The sequence below is a fragment of the Thermobia domestica genome, chromosome 5 (assembly GCF_964235325.1).
Source record: "Thermobia domestica chromosome 5, izTheDome1.hap1.1, whole genome shotgun sequence".
NCBI lineage: Eukaryota > Metazoa > Arthropoda > Insecta > Zygentoma > Lepismatidae > Thermobia > Thermobia domestica.
The window spans coordinates 22346211-22358690 of NC_137458.1; the positions used below are offsets into that span (position 1 = coordinate 22346211).

Genomic DNA, 12480 nt, shown 5'->3' on the forward strand with positions numbered 1-12480 from the left:
TACACACGTACACATACACAAATATGAACACTTCAAATCTATTTACATGTGTTGGACTTTACTGCATCAAGTATCTTCTCATGTATCTGCATTTTCTGATTCATCCACAGATTTGTTATTTGTACGCATCAATCATTTTAGCATTTTCTGGAAGGTTCAGGGTTCGTTCTGCATTTAAAGAGTCGGTTCTCTGTATTGGAAACAGAATGAGGGGAGGGGGGGAATTTATACTTTATGAATGGATAACATTTTAAGAAATATATACAAAACATGCTGCTACCGACGCAGCACTAAACCATTTTCTTTTAGCGGTGTACTACTAGTGGTACCCTGATGATAATACCCCCTCCCCTCTCAAGTTGTAAAATGAGAAGGGACAGAAACATCCCAGACACTCAGGGTTCAGTTGACAATAATAAAACTATGGGTAAGTAAACATCTTGTGCAAAGTCACGTTTTGCTTATTTTTGAACATTTCTGTGAAATCAACAATACAACAGCGGAAATACTAACTGGTTTTATTACTCCAACCATCGCTTCAACAAGGGATAATTCCCAACGGTCAGTGTTCTCTTTATCTTTTTCTGTCCTCGTTCTTATTCTCCACATCTTTAATGAAGTAGGGGGCTCCCAACCCCTCGACATTTGGACGCCTTTTCCTCTTGGTTTCGCCACTTGTTGAAGACAATAACGCGCCATAAGCGGCTCATACACGTAAACACATGCCTGAAGAAACAGCCCGACTTGTATGAAAAATGATAAAACCACAGGCAAGTTGATCGTGTATGGCCTCGTTCATTCATGTTGAAAGGTTTCAAAATCTTCTGAAAACATGTTTGATGTTTTTGCCGTTCTGCATGCATGTTTACCGTGTATAGGCTCGTTCATGCAAGGTGGCTGTTTTATATTTAGGTCCGCCAATCACGACAGCAGAAGAAATCACGTGAGTCTCTCCTCCGTCGCATGCCAAGGTCGTGCAGTTGCAGAAAGAAAAAGCACGCGTTTCCTCGTCCTCCACATTTCTAAAACTACTTTCAGTATGTTGGACAGGACGTTGGTACGTGTGTGGGCAAAAAATTCTTTCAAGATGCATGATGAAAGAAACCTTTCATACATGTTGGTAATGCAAGTGCGTGCGTCTATGGTAAACACGGTAACCATGCATGCATGCAGAACGGCAAAAACATGAAACATGTTTTCAGAAGATTTTGAAAACTTTCAACATGAATGAACGAGGCCATACACGATTAACTTGCCTGTGGTTTTATAATTTTTCATACAAGTCGGGCTGTTTCTTCAGGCATGTGTTTACGTGTATGGGCCGCTAATCACCACAGCACTCTTCGAACACCTGACAAGTCCTGCAGTTTCCGAAATTCTCGTGCCGAGTGTTTCTGAGCGAGTACTTTCTTCAAAATAATATTAAAAATTATAGAAAGATTTTCGAGACATTCGAGTCGAGTCGAGATTTTTACCAGCTGTCTCGACTCGACTCGAGTCTCGACTCGAAAATTCGAGTCAAGAAATATGTTTGTCTCGACTCGTCTCGAATTTTACAAAGAGTGTCTCGACTCGAATCTCGACTCGAATTCGAGTCGAGTCGAGTCGAGATTCGAGACATGTCTCGACTCGAGCGCATCCCTATTCTTTTGCCCAACCTAATTGTTCTAATTTATAAACTGCATTCTCGTATAAATTCGAAGTTAAATAAAAACTTGTAAATTAGATACAGACGCACACAAACGCTTTACAACGTTAGTTAGGGGAAAATTGCAATATTTTGGTTATTGCAACCGACCAGACAATAACAATCATTGCAATAAATAGAGGAATTACTTTTAGAAACAGTAGGATACTTTACACATTACCAACACTCTTTGAACACCTACAGATGACACATATTCGCCCCTTTTAGGTACTGTGTTTTCCAAGTTATGTCCCAGATGTATTTGCAATATGTATCAACATTTTGTTTTCGAACTGTTTGCCGAGAATTGTTTTAAATATGTTATACTAGATACTTTTTTGGAGAATGAACGCTTTTGAACACAAGAAGGATACTATAAACACTATTTCGTCAATTTTCTCCTCAACATCTGTACTAAGAGTGTTTAAATCAAGGATCTTATAAAATAGAGGATCTGCCCTTACAACAAAATCTTGAAGCCATACGTCACAGTTTCGCCACCCCTACTCTGCCTACTCCGCCCAATAGGATCGCAATGTTTTGAGCCAACAATCATGGCGGAAACGAAAGTAGCCAATCAGACGATGGCGGAAACGAGAGTAGCCAATTAGACGTGCCGATGCTCGGTTGTTTTTTGGCTTCATCGATTTAATAGGGTGACGATACATATGGGCAGATCCTCTATTTATAACGTCCTTGGTTTAAATGGTGCTTTGTTTTTTACAGTGAAGCCACGAGTTTTGTTGCTACAGATTCCTGCTTCTCTATTGCAATCTAGAACCTAGCTCCCCCTTAAATTTTTATTGCCCTCCCTTGTACAAAAGTCTGAATTCAATACTGGAAGTAAGAGTTATGCACCCCGTAGCAAAATATCATAGTTACGTCGATAAAGATATACATAGAATGTCAGTTTTAATGTGTTATCTTTTACAGTATGATACGATATGAATACATTAAATTATATCTGCATGAAACGGTTCAATTCTGCTATTTTTTTGATACTTCAGATTAAGAGAAAGAAAAACTCTGTGCAAATATCTCTCACAATTTTGAGCTTCAATCATTACGTTCTGTTAAAGGAAGAGCTAGTGGGAGTGAGGCTATAATAAGTTGCAAGTTGTCTATATACTTGCCGGAAATTCCTGTCTATCATTTTAACAGAACCGTTTTTGGTTGTCCCACTGAGAAGGTTGGTTGTGAAGAATACAGGTTGGGGGCTGTGTGAAAAGGCGTGAAGGGATTATTATCCTCATCGACGTCCACTTGGCTAACAACACTCACAACAAGATTTTGCGCTATCATCTCATACAGCAAGACCACTCTTTACTCAAGAGATGCAGGGTTGGACATTTTTTGCATTAAAATTATCATTTATATTGTTGTATCACAAATGTTTTTTTTCTTTTTAAAATACTTTGATATTTTCCTAATTTTAAAATTCCCAACTATGCTATAGGATAGCAATAACGATAAAATATAGCAAGATGTTTTTTTCTTGGGGGTAGATTCTGGGTCCTAAGAATAATTTCCATCTCCTATATTACCTAGGGGTCACCGTAGCTCATTGGTATAGCTCTTACCTCTCTTGTGTGAGGTTCCTACTTTGATCCAATTTTGCGACAAGTGGGCTTTATGGTGAACAAACACTATGTGAATGAGTTTTTCTCGAGGTTCTCGCGTTTCCTCCCACTTTCTTCATTCCACCGTTGTCATCCATCTAACTATTATCGTTTCATTAGACTCGGAGCATAAACTGGGATGAATAGTTACACTTTTGATGCCGTTTAGGTCTAAATGTATTCTCCATGCGTATGCGTATTATCTAGAGATGGGAAGAGGTTCAAATGCTCTCCATAACGCCTTTTCTCTCTGTGGGAAGAACAGGCATGTCAGACAGTATATACAGAGTGGCCTAAAAGTAGGTTTACAGTACCGTACTGATCAGCTCATTGCTTTTTATATAATTTCTTATTGTTATCCATCAGGTAGACTTAGTTTCTTTATTATTTGTTCTTAATGTCTTTTTACTTATATTTTAAGCTCGGAACAGCCGAAGCAAATAAACCCATAAATTAGAATGTTATACTTGATCAATGTAGGGATGGATATCTACTTTTGGGCCACCCTATGTAAGTTATTAGAACATCCGATATAGGATATATATATATATATATATATATATATATATATATATATATATATATATATATATATATATATATATATAATCTAATATAAATAAAATAAAGGGTTTGTTTGTGTTTGTTTTTCTGTCTGCATGTGTGCGGCCTGGGGAAAAGACGAGTGGACCGAGACTTGCCAAATTTTGATCAGAGGTGCCTTGGTCCAGGCCCCAGATCAAGACGAAGCGATCTTTTCAAATTTCTGACCAGGGGGTCTCAGGGGAAGGGGGGCGTTTATCTGGACCGACCAGACAAGTTGACCGAGAGTTACGAAATTTTGGTCACGGATACCTTGGTCTAGGCCCCAAACCAGAGTGAAATGTTTTTGTCAAAATTCGAATCAGGAGGGTCTCAGGGGGGCGTTTATCGAGAAATGTAAAAGTAATCCAAAATGACCGATATTAGTATCAAATCCATAGTTTTGGCGGTCGCTGAGTTCAATGGTGACACTTCCATTAGCGACGACTTACAAATTCAGCTACCATTGTATGCTGGCCTGGGTCAGTGGGGGGGGGGGAAGGGGAGTTGAGTTGATTTTAGTTTAGCGTCCCTTTTAGCAGCGAGGCTATATGAGACGTGGACCTACTGATTAACGTGGAATCCGAACCACATGAGCTCCCGCCGGGAATCGAACCCGGGTCTCCCACGCCAAAGGCGCGTGCGCTAACCGCTTAGCCACGGAGGAGCTCGGGGGGAAGGGGATACCGAGGGATGTGACCGATATTAGTATCAAATCCATAGTTTTCGCGGTGGCTGAAATGAATGGTGATACTTCCACAGGCGTTGACTTCCAAATACATCCCCCATGCAAAGAATGGGCATATTCAGCTAATCCAGGGGCGGATCCAGGATATGATCAAAGGAGGGGCTAAATCATTTTTGCCGTTTTATCCAGTGTAAAGCAGGATTGAAGCCCATTTTATCCAGTGTATACCTGAGCGTCAAGGGGGGGCTGAGAATCCAAGTCAACGAGAACTGTGCAACGTAATTTTCGCACAAAGTATGGTAAAGATCCTCCCAAGAGGCCTACTATTTATCAGTGGCGTAAGTGTTTTATTGAAACTGGATGACACAACAAATCTTCAGGTCGTTTCCGTACGTCTGAAGACGTTGTAGAGCAAGTGAGGCTCCAGATGAGATGTGTCCCGCATCACCAAACATTGAACCTCTTTAGGTATAAGGTTAAAAAAGAAAACTTGATGTACTTTGCTACAAAATGACACCAAAACCATGTCTGTAAGCTAAGTAAATAAATCAATACGAGTTTTCAAATTGTAAAGTCCCTTCCAATACACGCTGTATATATCCTACCAATTTTAACAGAGAATTTCTCACTTTCTTTCACTCTATAAATCATTTAACGTACCTAAATCCTCAAGTTGTCCCTCGGTGGGGCGTGTGCCCCATGTTGAGAACCATAGATCCGGAGATAAAATATGATTATATTGATATTTTTGAATAACCAACCCTGCTTTGTAAGCATACGTTCTGAACCATGTTGGCGCCCTCGTTAAAAGAAAAAAAATGGCGAAAAAAGCCAGAGATACATAAAGGTTGACAGAAGGAGTCGCTAATTGTCTTGCCTACAACTCTCATTATTATCTCAATTTGAGAATGATACAGCAAAACATCATTGTTAGGTGAGATGGTAATGGCAGTGTTGGCACTCCATCCGTCTGTCAGGAGGTAAGTTTTGACGCCATACTTGAGAAAAGAGCTGTCTGTGTGATGTTATCAGCTATTATAATGGTGATACTTTCAACCATGAGGAAAGAAAAAAGTAGCTATGATTTTATTTTGACCTTTTTCTTTCATTGTTGAACAAAAAAGAGTCAGTTTAGTGTGTGTCTGGAAGTCAAGTATATATATATATATATGGTGGAAGAATACAAAACTGGGTGTGGAGTCTCCTTCTCAACGTAAAGCTCATAACCTCTTTAACAAATAAAGCCATTCTTACAGGTTTTCAACTGATAACGAATATGACAGGAGCATAACACTTTATCTTGTAGCCTTGTTAATCGAAACAGCTTTGGCTTATAAGCTATTATTAGCGGTTATGAAGTCTGCATGTTTTTTTTTTTCTGTATATTATTTGAAACACAATGATCTTCACTGTTAGGAAGAAGTATGTGTGTCGATTAATAGCGTCTTTCTTGTTTTTTTTCCTACATACACAGAAATAATGGAAGAATTGGTGGAATGAGAAACTAGGAGGAAACGGGGGGTACCCCGAGAAAACTCATGAACACGATATTGTCAACGACAAACTTACGTGGCCGAAGTTCGAACCAGGGACCCCACGCACCAAAGGTAAGCGCTCAACCACTGAGGCCCCATGCCTCCCATTTAATTAATCTTCTATATATATAAAAGAGAACGCACAAATCCTTTGTTACCTCATCACGCTAATACGGCTGAACCAATTTCTTTTATTTTTTGGGGGTTATTAGGATTTGGACCCTAGATGGTTTTTATCATATCACTTTAATTTTTAATTACCAGTGTCTTGAGATAATTGACCATTCAAGTGTCCATAACGTACAAATCCTTTGTTAGTTCATCATAGGTAAAAATAAACGTATTTATATGCAACCCGCATGACCGTGTCACTCGGCGGGTTAACATAAATGACAGGCGATATAATGTTAACATTTACTGCAATCTACTATGGTTTTTATCATATCACTTGAAAGCGAAAACTTCCGGGGTGACCGCAGCGAAGCGGGGCGGGTTAACATAAATGACAGGCGATATAATGTTAACATTTAATGCAATCTTCTATGGTTTTTATCATATCACTTGAAAGCGAAAAAGTAAAAATTATCTAAGTAACAAAGTTTATTGCGTTCCGGGGTGACCGCAGCGAAGCGGGGTGAACGCTGCTAGTAGAATATATACAAATGTTGAAAAGTAATTTTGAATGGGTACTTAGTTTTTTTTTATCCCATCTTAGATATAATTGTGTTTGGCAGTTTCGATTGGGAACTAGGAGAAATCGGTGCATAAGTGGTAGAGTGCTCACCTCTGGTGCGTCGGGTCCGTGGTTCCATCCCCGGCCAAGTAAATTTGTGGTGGATAACATCATGTCAGTGGGTTTTCTCGTTGTATTGCCGTTTCCTCCCACATTTTCATCCTATTAATTCTTCCATCATTATTCACTTGCCTTAATAATCCCTCTCCCTTAGCCTAAAGGTCCTAATCATAGGTCGTTGAGCTGAAACAGTTGAGTTCATTTTGAGTTTAACTTCTCTTTCAGCCGAGAGGCTATATCAGACGTGACCTACTGATTAACATGGAATCCGAACCACATGAGTTCCCGCCGGGAATCGAACCCGAAGCTCCCACCCAAAAGCACGTATACTAACCGATTAGCCTCGAAGGAGCTCCGTTAAGCTGAAAAATTTTGGAACAGGAATCAACTTCCCTTTCCTTGTGTCACGTGTTTGTTATTCAAAACAGAAAAAATATATTTCAATATGCATTTACATCTGTAAGTGTTTAATTGACTCAATGTATTTATCATTCGACAAATACTCGAAAAGAAGTGAGAATACAATACCCCGGTACATCAATTAGGTATTGATTTTAGAAAGGCTTACGACTCGGTTAGAAGAGAAACATTGTACAACATTCTTACAGAATTTAGGATATCGAAAAAGCTAAATTAATTAAGATATGATTAAATGAATCACATACTAAAGTACGGGTAAGAAAACTTTTGTCCACGAGCTTTCACGTCGAGAATAGCCTGAAACAAAGAGATGCGTTGTCGCCATTATTAAACTTATTAGACTTTTGGATACTTTCAAATATCTAGGATCAATATTAACAGACAAAAACCATATACACGAGAAAATTAAATGTCGACTAAAAGTAGGGAATTCGTGTTATTATTCAGTTCAAAATCTCTTATCGTCGCGAAGTCTGTCGAGAAATTTGAAGCTTAATATATATATATAAAATTATAGGGGGGGTCTAATCATGCCTGTTGTTGTGTATGGTTACGAAATGTGGTCGCTTACTCTGAGGGAAGAACATAGACTGAAAGTATTTAAGAATAAGATCCTGAGATGAATATTCGGACCCAAGAGGAACGGGAATGGTGAATGGTGGAAACTTCATAACGAGGAACTGCATAACTTATACGTTTTACCAAACATTGTTAAGGTATTCAAGTCTAGAAGGTTTAGGTGGGCAGGTCATGTAGCCAGGATGGAAGAAAGTACGAACGTTTTCAAAGTCTTAACTTGAAGACCAATCGAAAAACAACCATTAGGAAGACCTAGGCACAGATGGAAGGACAAAATTAAGATGGATCTCGCAGAAATAGGAATACAAAATAGAAACTGGATCCATTTGGCTAAGGATAGAAGTCAGTGGAGAGCTTTTGTGAGCGCGGCATTGAGCCTCCGGGTTCCATAGGCCATAGAGTTAATTACGTATATTTTAACATCTACTTTATGGTAAAGATAATTTATGTATTATTGAATAACGCACGTGTATTTAGTTCTGTAGTCCTAAAAAACTCACTCTCGACAACTTTTCGGTGTTGGTCCAGCAAGTGCCTGGCAGTTGCGAGAAGCAACTTACCAACAAAAATGGATGCGCCGAGGACAAATTACGAAACTCTAAACCCTCTCCCTGACCATAACACTGTCAGAAAAAATATTTTATGTATTTCAACAGATATCGCCATTCAACTTTGCTTTTTTGCTGTTCGTTGGTCCAATGCCAAAACCGTGAATGTGCCAATTTTGTTATTTTCACGTTATTTGCAGCTTCATGTTATTTGGGGCACATAGACTCCAATACCATAGTCCCATTTGTGAAATATGAGTATATTAGATGTTATCGTCAAGTCTTAAAACATATACTTAAGTCTATATACTGATTTTTCGTGGGTAAGTTGAATATTAAAATGCTTATAACTCAAAGTTAGCACACAGGCGGTTTTGACATTGGATCGACATCATTTATATAAATAAATGGAGTAGTACAAATTGAAAGCAAGCACATGAATAAAAAGATCGTTATAGTAATAAACAGTTATCAATAATTTACAAGCAATTATCTTGGGTTATCTAGTATTACTTTCATATAATTTTATATGATTTACTTAGTTCTCGCCAGCACATGACAAGCCTTAAAATGTGCATTCAAAAAAGTTACATTCTATTGCCACCTATCAATTTGATTTATAATAGAAAAACATAGTTTGTGACACTAGAATGTATATTTCAAAACAAAACATTAAAGAGTTATGGTTTACATTTAGGCGAAAATGTTTAGATGTCGTAATCCGTGTTGTAATCCTTATTCGTAAAACGATTTAGGGGAACGGCTGCAGACAAGGGCGCCTATCAGGGGGCCAAGGTGGGGCGCTCGCCCCCTAAGAGAAAATCGTACTTGGGAATATCGAAAGCCCAATAGAATTTTTACATTAGTTATAGCAAAATTTGAAACTATATTTAAAACCTCGCTTATATTTGCCCCCCTCCCTTGGAAACCACAACATGGGCGCCCTTGGCTGCAGAAGATCGATTAACACCCGCCGTATAGTCTGAGTGATTTTTATGTCTTCTTACATCTCACGAAATTATTGCTCGGAAAGCATTTTAATAATGTTATACATGAAATGAAATATTTAATTTTTACGTCCCACAATTATGCCGGTTAGGCTAAAGGGTACGGTGATGGTGAGATATGAATGAATGGTGGAATGAAGAAAGTGGGAGGAAACGCGGGAGCCCCAAGAAAAGCCATGCACACGGTGTTTGTCCACCACAAAGCTTACTTGGCGTTAGCTGGGATCGAACCAAGGACCCGATGCACCAGAAGTGAACGCGATAATGATGAACAATTGCAGATAGCTACCATACACTGGTCCCACTCCCACGCGACTGACTTTTAGGACATTCGAATACAAAAGTTGATCCCATAATATGACAACTGCCTGAATTCCGGTGATGAGTAGACCTATGTTGAAAGGTCGATTAACACTGTATCTGTAGCAATAAATATCTTAAGGTCATTCACTGCGTCTACTTTGTGTTTACCGCTCTCAGAAAACTTACTTTCTGAACATATCTCGCTTGTATGATGTGTAGGGTCAGTCCTTAAAGTAGTAGGACTGATTTTTTTCTTTTCTTTTTACAGACTGACGGCGGTTACTCCACCTGTTGTTGTTTGAGGTGGGTCTAAGGAAAGACAGGAAGCAACGCCAGTTGGCTGCCAGCCATAGTAGCGTAAAGATCGCTCATCGTAAGCTTTGCGAGTGATCCTCGTCACGCTGCTTCATGACCAATCTTTTGGAACAGCATTACGCCATCAAATGTTGCGTGAAGCTCGGTAAAACTGGGAAAGAGACTCATGAAATGATCAAGACTGCATACGGTGATAACGCCATTGGAAGATTGAGTGTGTTTGAGTGGCACAAGCTGTTTAGGGAGGGGAGAGAAGAAGTTGAAGACGCTGCACGGTCAGGACGACCTTCGAGCCCCAAAACGGAGGATAATGTTGCAAGAGTGAAGAATTTGCTGGACAGTGACCGAAGATTAACTGTTCGCATGATTGCCGATGAACTTGGCATTGCTAAAATCCAAGTTCACGAAATTGTGTACGAATAATGGCAAATGAGGAAAATTTGTGCAAAGTTGGTGCCGCGAGTGCTGACAGGCGAGCAGAAGGACGTTCGCAAACGTTCTGCCAGGACCTTCTCGAAGAAGTGAGTGAAAATCCAAAGTTGTTAGACAATGTGGTGACTGGGGACGAGACGTAGACGTTGAGTATGACCCTGCGACCAAACGTCAAAGCGCGGAACGGCACACCCGAAATTCCCCACGCCCCAAAAAAGGCGTGCATGACGAAATCAAAAGTGAAAAGCATGCTCATTTGCTTTTTCGATTCACAAGGAGTGATCCACAGGGAATTTGTTCCACACGGACAGACAGTCAATGCAGTTTTTTATCGCCAGGTCCTGGAACGGCTGAGGAAACGCATCGTCCGCGTCCGCCCAGCCATCGCCAACTTCTGGCGACTGAATCATGACAATGCGCCGAGCCACACAGCTTTCCGAGTGGTGGCGTATCTTGACCAACATAACATTGCAACCTTTCTTCAGCCACCCTACAGTCCCTGCCCCACCAGACTTTTTCCTCTCCCTCCGCCTCAAAACCACTCTGAAAGGGCATCATCACGGCTCGGTGGAAGCATTACAACAGGCCGTGATGAGGCAGCTGAACAGCATTCCATTTTCCGCCTTCCAGGAAGCGTATGAAAACTGGAAATCCCGCTGGCAGCGGTGTGTGGATGTAGGAGGATCATATTTCGAAGAATATTAAGCGTAAGTGTTATTTCTGTCAATATCTTATTTTTAATTGACTCAGTCCTACTACTTTAAGGACTGACCCTGTATGTGCGGGCATGTTGCAACATATCTTTATTCTCATATAAACTAAACAGATGATGAAATCAGGTGTATGATCATCATCGGCAGTGATGACCTCAGAAGTGGTCAGAGAGAATTTCACCTTGGAATTACGAAATCTCCATGGCTGAAATCTCCTTTTGTGTTCGGTAAGAGTTACTAGTATTTTCATCCCCAACATAATGAAATTCTCCCCGGGAAAATTCGTCTGAAACGATAACTGATCATAGGTATTCGACCAGTATTGCTCTAAATTAAAGAACTAACGTCCATCTTCACATAACAAATATTCGTTTTAATAACGTTCATAAATTATCTTTTGTCCCTCCCTTTTTTTCCTTCCACTGTATATCCTTCTCAACTAATGTTCCAACTAGCTTTTCCTCCTCTTTGTAATTACCTCTAAAACCGCCCTTTCTACTACTACTTGGCTTTTCCTTTGAACCTACTATTTTTTCTGCAGTTCTAACGGTAAGACTACTTAAAAATTTCATAGTGAATTAATGAAATCCACTACTCAATCTCGAACATTCGTGACTTTTCGTAATTCAGACCCCATAACTTGAATATTTTAAAGATAATTTGATATTTAGTCTCCTTCCCACATTGAAAAATAATACATTAGTTTTCTAAAAATAGACTATTTATTCAAAAGGATTTCACAAAACACTATTTGGGTCATATTTCCTGTTCTAAGGACAAGTTTTACAGGGTGGTTCGATTAAATTTAGATGGATCCTCAAAAGCAAAACATATTGGTTATCTTTTCCGTGATTTACACTGATAAATCTAGTAGTTATCTTTCAGTGCATTGCTTTGATACACATGCACACAGATGCACACAGCGAGCGAGAAGGACAATTTTAGATTTAATGAGAAAACAGACAGAGAGAAAAAAGGAGGCAATCGTGTTTCTTAGAACTACATTAGCAATTTCATGAAAACTCTCAATATGTGTACTTTGCGATATTTCGTCGTCTTTGGGCTATACCGTGTCTGTCCGAGACGTAAATCCTTTATGGGTCATATCAGGTCTGTCCGGGTCATGAGTCCTTTACAGATCATAGTCTATCAGGTCTGTCCGAGTCGTGGGTCCTTTATGGGTAATATTAGGTCTGTCCGAATCGTGAGTCCCCTACAGATCATAGTCTACCATGTCTGTCCGGATCTTGTCCGGGTCA

General features: G+C 39.6%; 1 pseudogene; it reads left to right on the plus strand.

Annotated features, from left to right (window-relative positions):
- The first annotated feature begins 10169 nt into the window (after positions 1-10169).
- On the plus strand, positions 10170-10499 carry LOC145684974 (protein GVQW3 pseudogene; annotated as a pseudogene).
- The last annotated feature ends 1981 nt before the right edge of the window (positions 10500-12480 follow it).